We start from the raw sequence: 15,735 nt of genomic DNA, 5'->3' as shown, positions 1-15,735 counted from the left end.
GAGGTTAAAAATGGCTTAGAAAAACCTTTGTGAAAAACCTCACAGCTATTAGGTGGTAGAGTTCTGATCTGAACCCATGTCTGTTGATTCCAGAGCTCATGGTTTTTCCACCATAGAGTTGGAAACTTCCATGGATCCTCACCTTCTAAAAAATAAAACACACACCTCTTAACCTGCCTCAAAGGCCTTAAATATCCTAGCTTCAAACCTCACTTTGTAACAGCATAGAGTATGCACATGTCAAACACAAAAAATGTTTCATGTGCTTTATTTCATTTAATCCACCACAAATCTGTGAGGTAGGTACTCTGATTATGCTCATTTGACAGATTCAGAAAGTGATGCAAAATGAAATTAAAAGTACTGTTCTGCAAATCAAAAATGATCTCAAAATAAAAATTTAAAAATATCAACATTACCCAGCTAGTAAACAGCAAAGCTGAATTTTAAACTGAGGTCTGCCTAACCAGAGAAATATTTAGAAGGCAGAACAGACAGGAAATTCAATTCATACAAGTAAGTCAACATTTGTCACTGGCTCGATATGGTGTTGGGACTGGAGATGAGAGAAGTGAACACTGACAATGGTCCTGCTCCTGGCTTCATGGAGCATGTGCTTTATTGAGAAAGAGACAATTAAATGTGAAGGAGAAGCCCCCAGTGCTAAGAGACCATGGACTCAGAAGGGATGGCCTTGGTTTCTGGTCTCAGTAAGTGGGTTGGTATGGGTTCTATTCACTGCAATAAGGAACATGGGAGAAATAGGTTTGGGAAAAGACTGAATCCAATTTGAGACACGACTTTTGGGAAGATGTCACATAGGCCATTGGAAATGCAGGTCTGGACCTCAAGAGTGTGGAGGAGGCCACAAAAAGGTCTGGAACCACTGATGTAAAAGTGAAACTCAACTCATGGAGGTGGCTTTACACTAAGGAAACCTAAAACTTATGTGGAGCAAACAAAGAGAAAGAAGGCCTCAAAGGAAACCGTGCCCACCTGGCTATGGTCTCCTGTTATTGGACCTTGGGAGACTATGAAGCCATACCCTGCCTCAGTCCAGTCCTCACTTTGCACCAGAAAACTCCACGCCAGAGCTCCCTCTCCTGGAATCAAGCCATTTAACAAATGGCCAAAGACTCAGCGATTTCTTTGTAAGGACACTGAAATTTTCAAATATTTGTGCTCTGTCTCACTAACTGGACTAAAAGGCCTTTGATGGCAAATCCTGGGTATAAAATTAGGAATACAGTCAACATTCTCTTTACAGAAGCCACCAATGGCAGTCAATTTCAAAATGTAATAAAGCAGTAAATCAATAGCTGAGCCTTTCTGTAAACTAGTTACTCCAGAAGGATCTGAGTGTCTTCCTCAATAACATCACCCCAGAGCCTGGGCATTCTCCCAAGCTTTCCCGTGAGCCTCTGCACTGAACAGAACCAGTCATAAGGTGATCATCTTCTACCTCTTCTTGTACATTCAAGTCTCTTCCCTGGAACGGGCCATGTCTTTTAACCTAGCAGTCCTTGCCTCTAGAATTCCTCAAGTTGAAAAGAAATGTCTTCAAAAGGGAAGACATGAGGATGAAAATGTTTTGCTTGAGAAAACACCAAGTAGCAGCGTGAAAAACCTCATTCCCATGAATTGAGCCACACTTTTAACCTCTTTGACAAAGCCTCTTTGACAAAACATTGTTGTATTTTATAGCTTATAAATGATTCCTCCTTCATGATGTTTTATATTACCCTTCCATAAATAAATAACTGCCTGGGATAGAGAGAAAGGGAGAGAGTTAGTAGCACCTTGTTTCACAAATCAGAGAAACTGCTGGGTTCTTACCTGTATTACTGTCTGGCTCAGTAAGCCCAGGGAGGCTGTGGCTGTGGTGTGGGGGGGGGTGTTGTCTCACTCAGGCCACCAGCCATGCAGGGCCTGACACACTGGAGTGACTCAAAATGACCTCTGCATGTATGAGCAATGAATGAATGAAACAAGAAGGTCGGGGGAAAAAATTATAGAAAAAAAATGAGGAGACAGGGAATGAGGGGTGACCAATAGCAAGAATGTAAAGAAGGCAAAGGTGAAGAGAAAACCAAGCATCTCCTACATCTGAGGCTCAAATTCTCCTCAGCTTCTCCAGAAAAACACCCACACAGTGGCTACATTTTGGGGTCAGCTTCTCAATCCTATACCTGACAAATGCACACATATAGTAGTCACCATTTAATATTTTTAAGTTTTGTAACTGCCTCCTTTCTTCCTTTTTAATGTGCCTTAGGAACACTTAAAAAAAAAAAACAGATTTTATTTGTTCAGTTGAGAGAGAGAAAGCGGGTGCAGGAGCTGGAAGGGAGGGGCTGAGAGAGAGGGAGAAGCAGACTCCCCACAGAGCAAGGAGCCCCATGGAGGGTTCCATGTGGAGCTCAATCCCAGGACCCCAAGATCATGATCTGAGCCGAAGGCAGACACTCAACCAACTGAGCCACCCAGGTGCCCCAGGAACACTTTTTTTTTTTAACCTTTCACCTAAACTAAGCCTTGACATTGAATCTGACAACTACTAGGTTCTTAGGCAATGATGCAGCAGCTCATGCCTGTCCTGTGGTTTTGCCACTGCACTACTTAACACCACATTGCTCCAGAAAAGGGGGTCTGTATTGGGTGTCTGGAATCTGCAAACAGTGGAATTCCAATTCTGCCTATCTTATGAGAGGCATAAGGAAGTAAGAGTGTCCCAGGTTTAAAAAAACAAAACAAAACAAAACCAAAGGTACTAATTGCATTTTCACCACACAGGAAGAGCCTCAGTTAACATATCTCTGATATGCACTTTGTCTTCCTTACTCTCTGCCACACAAACAACATCTCCAGTTCCTCATCACATGGGAAGCTGCCTCTGTCGCTCTCAGAAAGGCATGGGGGTCTCCTGAACTCCAGTCTATGCATACTAAAGACGAGCAAGCTAATTTTAACGTCAGCCTTTGATGACCAAGGCTAAAATAAAGCTAACTAAAAAAAATTCCAAAGTAAAATCTAAATGGGTTCCAGATTATTCCCTATCTTAGAGAGATAATTCATTAATACCATGATTATAAATTGCCACAATGAGACTGTAAGTATGGTTTAATGATGGGAAATTTGTTAACATAATGTAACACATCAGTAGTCAAATGTGAAAAAAAGCATATAATCACCTCAAAGATTATCTTTTTGACATATACATAAGTCTCTTTTATTTCTTTTTTAAATCTGTGGCTACAAAACTACTTTCTCAAAGTGATTTAAACTTTTTAAAAAAGATTTTATTTATTTATTTGACAGACAGGAATCACAAGTAGGCAGAGAGGCAGGCAGAGAGGCAGGCAGAAAGAGAGAAGGGGAACCAGGCTCCCTGCTAAATAGAGAGCCCAATGCGGGTCTCGATTCCAAGATCCTGGGATCATGACCTGAGCCAAAGGCAGAGACTTAAACCACTGAGCCACCCAGGTGCCCCTGATTTAAACTTTTTAAAACCAAAAGATAACATTATATTTCTTAATGAATATGAAGAGCACTTCCATTAAAAACAGGATTAAATTAAAAAGTCTATTATACGTATTCTTAGTTATTAATGTTCAGGAATTTCTGCTTCAGAAGAGAAATAATCATTATTTGCAGATAATAAAATTCTCTACCTAGAAAGCTCAAGAGAATCAGCTAAAAAACTAAGTTGGTTAAATAAAAAAATATTTTAAAAAGATTTTATTTGTCAGAGAGAGCACATGTGAGTGCATAAGCAGGGGAAACAGCAGCCAGAGGGAGGAGCAGACTTGCTTCTGAGCAAGCAGCCTGATACAGGACTCGATCCTGGGACCCTGAGATCATGACCTGACTGAAGGCAGACGTTTAACCAACTGACACACTCAGGTGTCTCAAAACACATAAAACAGTTTTTAAATAAGAAAAATATGTTTAATGTGAAGGTACTAAATTTAACTGAAAGACATAAAAACATTTGAATAGATTAAGAAACATACTGAAAAGATAAAAAGAAGATGGTGTATATTTACTTATATATACATACACACACACACACACACACACACACACACACACAATAGAATATTACTCAGCCATAAAGAAGAATGAAATCTGGCCATCCAACACACGTGGAGCTCTAAGTCAGATGGAGAAAGACAAATACCATATGATTTCACTTATATGTGGCATCTAAAAAACAAAACAAATGAAGAAACAAAACTAGCCTTTAAATACAGAGAACTAGTGGGTGCCAGAGGGGAGGTGGATGGGGGGAATATTACAGCATATGGAATATAGTAATATTATAATCATGTTCTATGGTGACAGATGGTGACTGAACTTATTGTAGTGAGCACTGAGTAATGTACAGAATTGTCATGTCAACATGTTGTACACCATAACATTGTATATCAACTGTACTTCAATAATAAATTTTTTAAAGAAAAAAAAAGAAAAAGAAATAGGAGTATAAAGACTAAATACTATAAACATATTCATTCTTTCTGAATTAATATATAAATTTATTATAATCCCAATCAGAGTCTTGGTGGATTTTTGAGGTCTGACAAAATGTCTCAAAATTTAATTTGCAAGAATAAGCAACAGTAATAATAAAGAAAATTGAATAATTATGAGACAGAACTGCCTCTATGTGATACAAACATACATTATACAGCTAACATACCTAAAACAGTGAGGTACTCAAGCATTTACAGATAGATTATTTTAGGCCTAAAACTGATTTTAGAATACACGAAATGAGATTAGGAATTGCCTAGGATTATCCAATAAATATGTTATTCAAGGAAATTATATAAACATATATATATATGAGTAAATAAATATATTACTAAGGAAAATTAAGTATTTAGAAAACAGTTTAGGTCTTCAATTCATAACATGAACAAAAAACTGATTCCAAATGAAAAGCTGAATGTAACTAAAAGCCTGAAAATCTATAAACTATAGTTAATCATGAAAATTAGACAAAAGCTACAAGTTTAAAGGCCATGGAAGTAATTATCAGGGAGGACATAGATCTATGGTCCTACAGAATTTAAAATTTTCTGTACATTAAAAAATGTGCTAAACATTTCAAAAATATATTTCATTAATATTTTTATATAGTATGCCATAACAGAGGTAAGCATGATCTGCTTAATTATGATTAATAAAAGTAGGTGAAAACTTATAAAACATGATCTCAGTTTGGGGAGGAAAAAAAAGAACAAGGGCAAAAACCCTAGAAAGCCATGAACTAAATGTTATTAATTACTCTAGAGGTAGAATTGTAGGTGATTTTTTTTTACTTTTTCTTTATTGCACTTTTCTCTATTTCCCAAATTATCCAAAATAAACTTGTATCATTTTGCAACCAGGAAAAAAAATTCTAGTTGAGAAAAACAGCACCAAGTGACAAAGATAGGAAAATACTTGTAAAAATACAGAATGCAGGGATGTTACATCCTTAATTCATTAAGTCTCACGTAAAAAAGAAAGACAAATGGACAAAACTACTATTAAATAACCAAGAGAAAGTACAATGATAATGTTATTTCTAGTAATCAAAGAAATGCACATTCAAACTATGGAATACCAAGTCTGATATCTTTCACCGATATCCACTGGAAAAACCACTCTAATATATCATTAGCAGAAGTGCAAATGGGTACAACGTTTTTAGAGAGCATTTTGGCAGTGTGTATCTGGAGTCTCTAAAAAACTTTTGCACTTTGATATGGTAATACCACTTCTAAGGACTCTGTGCTAAAGAAAGAATTGGAGATCTGGGCAATGGAGAGGTATATGGATAGAAAAATTCAGGGATCAACAGCTAATGTCCAGCAATAGGGGGACAGATGAGTCCTCCACAGGACCACATGCTAACATGAGGTCCAGCCACTGAAGTCAAGGTTTGGAAACACTGAATGATGCAGAAACATCTTAATGATGGAATGTCACGCAAAGAACCCAGGATTTAAAATTGTGTATTATGTATCTATAGTATGGTCTTTTGTTTGAAACAAAGGTCTTAGTTTTGCTGCTCCCCAACTAAGTGGCTTTCGTCAAATCCTGAGTATCTCAAGAGATGGGTTCTTTAACTTTAAAAGTGAGAAGGGGATACTTGGACTCCTCCTTTCTAGCCCTCAATGTTCATTGTTGGATGATATAGCATATAACAAATAAGTAATAAATCACAAATGGATATATAATATCTGCATTAATAAGTAAAAGATAAAATTTTAGTTGTTAAAATTGTTTGGATTAAAGATTCTCTCTCTTTTTTTTTTTTAAACTAGTATCCTCCTAAATAGGTGACATATTTTCAGTGTGACTGCTTAGATAGTGATAATTCATCAGAACTATACAGCGTGGCTAGAAATATGCACACGCTCTTATCCTCTGTAACTAATTTGATCTGGGCCTGCCCGCCTGGGTCAGGAACACACTTCACCTGTTGTCAGCCATCCCATGACTTGGCATTGGTGAGGCCCGGCCCCTTCTCAGTCAGCAAAGGGTAGTCAAAATCTAGATCCAAGAGATGTCATGCGAGAACCCGCAGGACAGGCTGACTGCTGTGTTGCACTCATGGCCTGGGAAGGTCATTTTTGGAGTTCTCTTTGCATATTTCTACCGCTTGTATGTATCATAGCTCAAGAAGTTCTTGCCTTCTTCTGTTAGGTCCAAATATTAATTGATCATATTTCTTTCACCACTGCCTGGAGCTTACCAATCCCTCCCACTGTGAATTTTAAAACCATGCTGGAGGCATGATGAAAGAATAAACCTTGAGCACAGTAAACCAGGCTGAGTTAGGGACTGTTGAACCTGCTGAGTGGCAAAGAAGTGAATCGGAATCGGCTCAGACCCCAGCAGTTAACCAACTGCAGACAGAGTGAGGTTTACACGCTGCCTTGTCATCCAAATTCATTCTGCCTTTGGGGGGAAAAAGGGAATACAGTTTCATGCCAAAAGTATTTAACTTCTGTGAATTGTATCCACCTCTCTGAGACTGGCAAACCGGACTACCAGAGAGGGCTTCAATTCTTCTAGGCAAACATAACGTAGGTGAAAATATGTTCATCGATGAAATCTGAGTTCGTGTTGTTAATAATAACAAATGAATCAAAACTCCTTTAGAAATGACAGTAACTTGAACCAAATCCAGTGATATCCAAATTAAACTATGTTATACGATATTTTAATCCCAGATGTGTATAGCATGCACTTGGTCACATGTGTTTTTTCCCAGTGATTTTTTTTCCATTCCCTGGATTTTCCATAGTCAGGGATATTATATAGTTTAAACCTAAAATGAAGTCATCAAAACAGAGTCTCTCCTTGCTTCTGCCTCTTTCTTAATTCTGCATATTGCAGCCTTACTGTTTTATTATTATAATGTAGCTGTTCCAACAAGGCATTAAAATATATATAGATGCTCATCACGTTTCGTTATACCTCTGGACTTAGAGAGACACAACATCAGCCCCTCTGAAGGAGACCTTCCAGGATTCTTATAAATGGAGCACATTTTGTTGGGGCCACCACCTAACAGATCACGCCACAGAGTACACAGCAATGTCACCACTGAGCAGATAATGGCAGTGACCAGCCCTGTCTGACCAATAACCCGGTCAACTTTAGCCACTCTGTTTATGTTCATATTTTGTTAAGTCCTAAGGGGAGAGGGGGAAGGATTCAACAGTATTCACTCTGTATTATAGACCAAATGCCTTGGAGAAGAAGCAGGGAGGAGACTGGAGTTTCATTCTGCTCCTCTCATCCCAGCACCTACCTCTGGCAGGAAGGGGTGAAAAGAAGAAATGTCCCACAAATCCTAAAAGTAGCAGAGACCCTGCTTCTTGGCAGAAGGCAGTGAAGCCTCAGAGATCTTGGGGGCATGCAGCTGCTGTAGTCGTGAGAGGCAGCCTCGTGTCACTTCACCTGAAGTCCCCTGCAGTCAGAGACGATGGAAATTTCAGGGGCAACCAGGCAGACAGAGGGGTAACAGGGGACCCTCCGCTGCAGCACCACAAGAGAGCAGAGCCCCACAAAGACACAAGGCTACCTGCTTCTTCTGCCACAGCACTGGGAGACTTAGAAATAAGAAAAGCTATCCTGAGAGTGAGTATTAATTGAACTCTTATTGTGATCAGGCACTGATCTAAGCTCTCCACATGGATTACCTCACTTACTAAGTAGGTTCTACTACTGCCCCTCCCATTACACACATGAGGAAGTTTGGGCTCCAAAAGGCCAAGTCTTTTGCACAAGGTTGTACAGATTGTTTTTAAGTCAGTGGAGCCAGGATGTAAGCAAAGCTAAGCAACAAGCATCCAGACTCCAAACTTATAAAATAGCAATTAGAGAAAACACAGAGTTCTATTATCTTGCACACCCCAGTCTCTGGGCTAAAGATCTTAGCAGAGAGCCTTAACATGCAATTGAGTTCCTCTCCAACTTCTCTGTCTCTCTAGCAATAGAAGCAGGGTGAAAGGCTGAGGTCTTCTCTGACCACACCCCTCACCTGGCAGAGGCCCCAAACACTCCCCGAACATAGTTTGAAAACCACTGGTCCCAACCAATACCACTCCAGATTTTGTGCTTGAGAGACAAAAGCGGCCCCGCTAGAAAACCAAGAGCAGCCAGATAAACCAAAGGAAAGGGGCAAAACAACCTCCCCCTGCAGCCCTAAGTCACAAAGGCACCTCACAGTCCAGTCCTTGACACTAACCATCTCCAGTTTGAGCAGTTGAGGGGCCAGGAGGAGGTGGAATTCAGGGCTGGAGCGGAGAGTCAGGAATGAGGCAAATCCAATAAACAGGCAGAGGTGGGAAGCAGAGCCAACAGGATGCCTGGGCCAGCGGTCTGTGGTGAGCGAGCAAGGCTGCTGTAAGAACAGAGGTGGGAACACGAGAGGGAGGCCAGCACAGGAACTGCTCCCAGGGCCAGCGTCCTCCAGCTTCAAGCCATCCACACATATCATGCGTGACAGGAATGGCAAAACCATATCAAGCACTTCAATACCAGGCCTTTTTTTTTGGGGGGGGGGATGAGGGGAGGTATTGAAGGGACAGCATTGCCTTCCTTCTCACTGATCCAAATACTCTCTTCCTTCCATACAGTAACATACCATTCAGTGGCTGATACTGTCAGATTTAGCCAACAGAAACGCCAGCTTTGGGGAACAGCGTGGGTAACACTTGAGTGCCAGACTGCTTGGATTCTCATCCTGGCTCTACCACGACTAGCTCTGTAACCTCGGGCAAGTTACTCAACCTCTGGTGCCTCAGTTTCCTCTTCTCTGAGATGCAGATAACAAAAGTACCTATCTCAGAAACTTGCTGTGAGGATGACAAGCTTGTAGGTATGACGTACTTAGACTAGTACCCAAGCAAGGTTTGCGCTACCCATTGGCTGTTCTTGTTCCCTCATTGTGAGAGCTTGTGTTTCACTCCTGACCACTTTCTGGTTTCTTGTTCATGCCCTCTTAACTCGTATTGCTGCTGTGATAAATTGCCACAGACTTGGTAGCTTCAACAACACAAATTTGTTAGCTTACAATTTTGGAGGTCAGAAGTCTAAAATAGGGCTGCCTTCCTTCTGGAGGCTCTAGGGAATAATCCATTTTCTCACCTTTTCCAGCTTCTAGGTGGCCTGCATTCCTTGGCTCATTACTCCTACCTCCTGCTAGGGACTCTGATCCTCTAGCCTCCCTTTTATAAGAACCTTCTTGACCAGACTGTGACCATCCAGATAACTTCCTCATCTCAAAATCTTTAATCACGTCTGCCGGGCCCCTTCTGTCACGTAGAGTAACACACGCATAGGTTCCAGGGATTAAGACTGGGATGCCTTTTGGAGGCTCTTGGCATTATTCAGCCTACCATACAGACCTCTCCAAAGTGTAAAACTGCAGACCAAACATAGGAAGGCCCAGAACAACAATATTAGCAGCTAACTTTGTGAGCACTCACTATGTACCTAGCACTATGCAAAGTGCTTTAAGTGAGTTATCTTGCTTAGGTCTCACAGCAGCCTGGGCGCCTGGGTGGCTCAGTGGGTTAAGCCGCTGCCTTTGGCTCAGGTCATGATCTCAGGGTCCTGGGATCGAGTCCCGCATCGGGCTCTCTGCTCAGCAGGGAGCCTGCTTCCTCCTCTCTCTCTCTGCCTGCCTCTCTGCCTGCTTGTAATCTCTCTCTGTCAAATAAATAAATAAATAAATCTTTAAAAAAAAATTACTATCCTACAGAAAGGTTAATTGCTAGTCTAAGGTGGTATAGCTAGTAGGCGACAAAGCCTATGTAAACCAGGTATGTCTGATTCTAGTGTCCCTGTATTTCCCAGATAAGGTGCCTTGTCCCTACACCTTAAGTCATTATTACTTGGGGAGGTGGAGGGAAGGATGGCACCATGATCATTAGGAGGAGCCTGGGAGGCTATGCCATAAAAGGTAAAATGCTCCCTAGATACAGAGAGATGGGGTCCTGCCGAGACCATACTAAAAGATCCAGACAGATAGTGAAGCACTCAGAAAATTTTCTTATACTCAAAGGAGAAACCGTGGGGGTAATTAAGAATTTCTTTATATATGATTATCTAGGTAGTTCAGGGTCTCACTCTTGAATCTGGCTCAGGTCATGATCTCAGGGTCCTGAGATCAAGCCCTCATACCCAGCTCCCCGCTGAGCTGCTTGTTCCTCTCCCTTTGCCCCTCACCCTGTTCATGCTCCCTCTTGTCTACCTCTCAAATTAATAAATAAAATCTTAAAAAAAAATCTTCAAATATGGTCCAGAAGGGACTACCTATTCCTGCCACCACTTGGAGAGAAAGTAAAAAGTCCATTTCTGACCCCAGACCAGGTCTGCAGTTCTAAGTCAACCTCGAAAAGAAGAGAGGAACTTGTTCTTCCCTGGAGAGACTTCCAACTGAGTCGGATGGATCCAGATCCTCTGAAACCATCCCAGGAAGTCTCAGAACCCCTGCAGCCCACCAGAATGGCCCCACCAGGGCTCAGCAGTCAGTATACACCAGGACCAAACCATCCCCTGCCTTCTACTTCATAACTGTTACGAGTATATAAACCCCCATGTGCCACTGATTTCACCAGGGGCCCGGTAGCTTTATCAGTGCCACAATGAATAGCCTCTTTTTCTATAGGTCCTTACATACCGAATGGCTCAAAATAAACTGTGAGCTGCACAAGGTGGAAATGGGGGAGCTGAATGACAGCTAAGCATGCCCACTATGGTGGTGTAACCATCCGTAGCATTTCACCCCCAACCGCTAAACAATTCAGCCAGAGGTCTACCTGAAACTTTCTAATGAGCTGAATTAAAGCTATCTGGCTTCACCAAGCCAAAAAAAGTGGCCATTCATTTGTTCTGTATGATGAGACCAGAGGCTGATGCAGGATAGCACACTGGTCCAGGGAACAGACTCTGAAGCCAGCCTGTTCTGACTGACTCCTGGCTCTGGCACTTTCCTGCTATGACTCCATGTAAGTTGCTTAACCTTTAGTTCTTCAGTTTTCCCATCTTCAAAATGGACATGATGATGGAGGCCCATACTTCTTTATTCAAAACAGAAGGTTTTTTTGGCTTTTATAATTGTGAGACAGTGCCATAGGCCATATATTACATAACACCATTGGTAGGATCCACAGCAAACATGTCCATTCTCTCTGAAATAAAAACGTATGAATAGTTCTCACCAGGTAAGAAAAGTAAAGACTAATAGTCTCATGTCAACTCAGACCAAATTTTGTAGCAAAATTTATGAAAACCAGTTTTCAGAGCTTGTTTTGATTTTGGAATTGCAGGTAAGGGATAACAGGTCTCTGACACTTGCTGCCTCATGTTAGAATGAAATAAGTTAATAGATGTAGAGTACTTAGAACACTGCCTGGCTTGCAGTAAGCACTATCAACAATAACTGATGCTATTATTTGTATCTAAATAGATTTGCTAGATAATTATAAACAGCAACATTTTAATTTATGACTGAATTAGGTATCTTGGCAATTAACAGACATGAACCCTTTAGAACAATATTCCAGGACAGGATTTCTGGAATGATGGAAGTGTTCTGCATCTTCATTGTCTCGTAGGGTAGCAAGCAGTCACATGTAACCATTGAGCACTTGAAGTGTGGCTCATTAATTTTATTTAATTCTAACTAATTAAAATTTAAACCCAATAACCATACACGGTTTGTGGCTACCATACTGAGAACACAGCTATAGGGGGCTAGGTTCTGATCTGGCCCATGAATACCTGTTTAAACCATAACACAGAGGGATTATGGCTTTAATAAAAATAAGCCTGAATTCTGCACCCTGAGAGCAGAGAAGTCTGCATCATGCTGAAAAGAGTTTTTTCTTCCTTTCTAGGCCCTGTGGTTAACCCAGGGCAAAGTACATCTTTGATATCATCTTTTCTCTATTCCCTAATTCTCCAACTTCCTTTGTGGGAACCCCACGTATCTGGGCCACATGTTTCCCTAAGCCCCACCAATACCTCCCAACCCTTCTCTCAGAGTACCATGCTCCCCATCACCTGCCTTTCCTCTCCCCAACCAAATTCCCACTTGCTCAATGCCAAGATCTCGACCAAATGCCAGCAGGAAAGCAACTTGATTAAATGAGCTGCTACTGCTTTTTCTAGATTTTCCCCTACGTTTCCTTCTAAATCTAGAAGCTCTAAATCATTGTATTCCCTGGGAACTGCCCCCCTCCACTATGTTCCCCGGGAAACCCCCTCTGCTTAAATACCAGCAGAGGTAGGCACAAGCATACAGACAGAGTCTGGAATGAAGCAGTTGTTGTCCTTCATAGGCTCTTTGCCAGCCAGGTGTGTGGAAGGCAGGGACAGCCAATACACGTGCGCGCATGCACACACACACACACACACACACGTGCAAAGCAGCCTCGCTCTGTGCAAATATCTCCTCTTGTCCAAGCATGGGGAACATTCCCTGCCCTTTGCTTTAAAAAACAATTATTGTTCATTGATTTGGAGATGGATAAGTAGCAAGTTGCACATCAAATTTATTTTTTAAAGTATACAACAAAAGCCCAGAAGGGACTGTGACTAACAACAGTTGCAAATAGAGGGGCAAAAAACAAAAAAAAACAAAACAAGCACCTTCACTGGAATCTAGCTTCACCACAACGCACTTGAGCATGGAATTTTTAATGACACAGGTCACCTTGGAACACATCCAAGGAGCTTATGTTACTAGAAGGACTGGAAGAACGTCCCTCAGCTCACTCTCACCTCTCACTTGGTCCCAAAGCATGGACCAAAGATAATTATTATGCATGGCTTCTGCATATAAAGAAAATTTCCTCTATGGGCCTGTAAATGGAGGACAACGTGAATGGTAAATACTGTGTTTTTTCAATAAATACTTTCAATTCTATTATCTCCTCCAAAGTAAAAATTTCTGTTGAAGAACCAAAGTCTTCACATTTAATAGCATCCCACAATTATTTCAGAGGGCCTCATAGCTGCAAGCACTGAGCTAAGACAGCCACAGTTAACGACTTCAGTAGGGAAAATGAGACGTGCACAGAAATAACTCTCAAAGAAGGAGAATGGAGAAAGGTCGGAAGGTAAAATGCTGCAGGAATCGCAGCAGGAGAAGGTTGATTCTTTGGGGCTGGGCTTATCAGGGAGGGCCTCAGAGCCCCAACAAAATTCAGCTTGAAGGATGGTTAGGATTTAGAGTGGTGAAATGGGCAGGAAGGGCATTCGGGAAGAGGAAAGGGGAAGGGATGTTCTAGATGACAGCATCCTCAGGCGTTCTTTAGAAATTATCTGTGCAGACATGGCTGCAAACAGCATCCAGAGATAGCTCAACTCCCCATGTCCCGCAGTGACAAACTGTACCGGCGTCCACTGGGTCACCTGCCTCCACCTCCCAAGACAGGCTCTCAAAAATTCTCCCCGGTGGGTCCAGCATTCTTGGCCGCTGTGCCCATTCTGCGGTAGTGGCCCCACCCCATCCCAGCTCGGTTCCGACAAGAAACACAAGGAAAAAGACCTAATCTCGCAGGGATCTAAAGGACCCTCCGGCAAATTCTGCAAAATGCAACGACAATCATGAACAGTGTGCGAATAAAACTTTTAATGAAGTGACTCCCCCATAACATCTCTTCAGGGAACTTAGCATTGAAAGTGACACTGGTAAATCTTTAAATGTAGACTCTTTCATACACGAACAACTAGTTGAGTCGGTTGAACCAAGGGTCTCATGGCTTAAATACCAGGCACGGGAGTGGGTGGCGAGTGGGGGGGAGAACCCCATACATTTACACTGTGCATTTAATATTAGCCACAACAGAGGACTTCTGGCTCTCGTTATTCGTTATCATAACGCCAGAGAACATTTAAAAGGACGCGGCCAGTCTTCTGGTCACTAAAGTGAGCCCTGGTCCAAGACGGTATTTTCTAGGACTTGATGGAGATGGACCTCTCCAGCAACACTCTCGCGGGCACCCTCCTTGAAATACAGTTGCTAGGTGCCGCCTCAAAAAGAGCTTCTGTTTTCCCTCTCTGACGGGCCGCTTCCACAAGTACACGGAAAACGCGGCGGAGACTGAGGCAAACGCGTGCAGGAGCGAGGCACGCGCTCGGGGAGCCCCGGAGCCGGAGCGGCGGCCGGCCTGCGCGCCCTCCCGGCGCGGCCTCGGTTTCCCCCGGGTGGGGGCGGGGCCCCGCGCCAGGTACGGATGGAGGCGGCCGCCCTCGCGGATCCGCGAGAGTCTCACAGAAAGCGCCCACCTCTGCCCTGCGCCCACCTCAGGAACCCAGCCACACAGTCGCCTCCTCACCTCTCCTCTTCGGGCCAGTAGCGCCGGAGTCCCCAAGTGCAGCGTCCCTCTGGGGACGCGCCTGTCGCTAGCGGCGTCGGGTGTCCCCGCTACCGTGTGTCAGCGGAAGAGCGGGTGCCAGCAGCGCGCCGCAGCCAGGCAAGTGCCCGGGAGGCAGAGCCCGGGGCGCGCTGCCCGCTCGCCCGCCGGGGTCCCCCACCCCCGCCCGCCGCGCTAGCGAGTGCGCCCCCGCGGGCGCCGCTCCCTTGCTCCGCGCCCCTGGACTCTGCGAGCTGCCGGGACCGGACGGCGGCGCGGGCGGCAGCGGGGCCCCCGCCCTGGGCCGGCCTTTCCCAGAACTCGCCCGCCCCGGGTGAGAGGCCGCGAGCGCCGCCGCGGGCCCCCGGGCGGCCGGGGGAGCGGCCTGAGGCGGGCCCGCCCCCGACTCGGGCCGCGCGGAGCAGGCGGGGGCGAGGGGCGGACCTGGCCGCCACCCCCGCCCGGGCTGCTGGCCGCGCGACCCCCGCTCGGCCTCGGGCTCCGCTGGGCGGCCGCGCTCCGGGCCCAGGCGGGAGCAGGCGACAGCGCCGCCGGGCCACCCGTCTCCGGGGAGGCGGGAACTCTGGGCACCTCAGGCGGCGGGAACTTTTGCCCACACCTTCTCCCCGGGGACCGACCGGCCCTGCTTGACAGCTGTGGAAACTGAGACTGTAGCGGATCGGTCACTTGACCAAGGTTACTCTGGTGAATGGCAGCACCAAGTCTTGAGCCCATTCGGTCAGTCATTAATTTAACAAATTTTTCTGGGCGCCATACAGTGCCTGGCGCTGTGCCAAACTCTGGACCTATTCCTTTTGCTAATAGTGGCCATTCGGTCCGTGGACTCCAAATCCAGTGCTCT

At 44.1% G+C, this 15,735-nt stretch overlaps 1 protein-coding gene across 4 annotated transcripts in view; it reads right to left on the bottom strand.

Moving 5' to 3' along the window:
• PLCE1 (phospholipase C epsilon 1) overlaps nucleotides 1–14,936 on the bottom strand; it is a 328,811-nt gene extending 313,875 nt beyond the window's left edge. For all 4 annotated transcript variants that reach the window (XM_044240131.1, XM_044240134.1, XM_044240133.1 and 1 more), the window contains exon 1: nucleotides 14,856–14,936. The gene's annotated coding sequence lies outside the window, so the exon portion shown is untranslated. The remainder of the gene's footprint in view (nucleotides 1–14,855) is intronic.
• Nucleotides 14,937–15,735: the final 799 nt, after the last annotated feature.

Source organism: Neovison vison, chromosome 2, assembly GCF_020171115.1.
Source record: "Neovison vison isolate M4711 chromosome 2, ASM_NN_V1, whole genome shotgun sequence".
Taxonomy (NCBI): Eukaryota; Metazoa; Chordata; class Mammalia; order Carnivora; family Mustelidae; genus Neogale; species Neogale vison.
The sequence above is the reverse complement of the archived record's forward strand: the minus strand, read 5'-3'. Positions and strand labels throughout refer to the sequence as shown.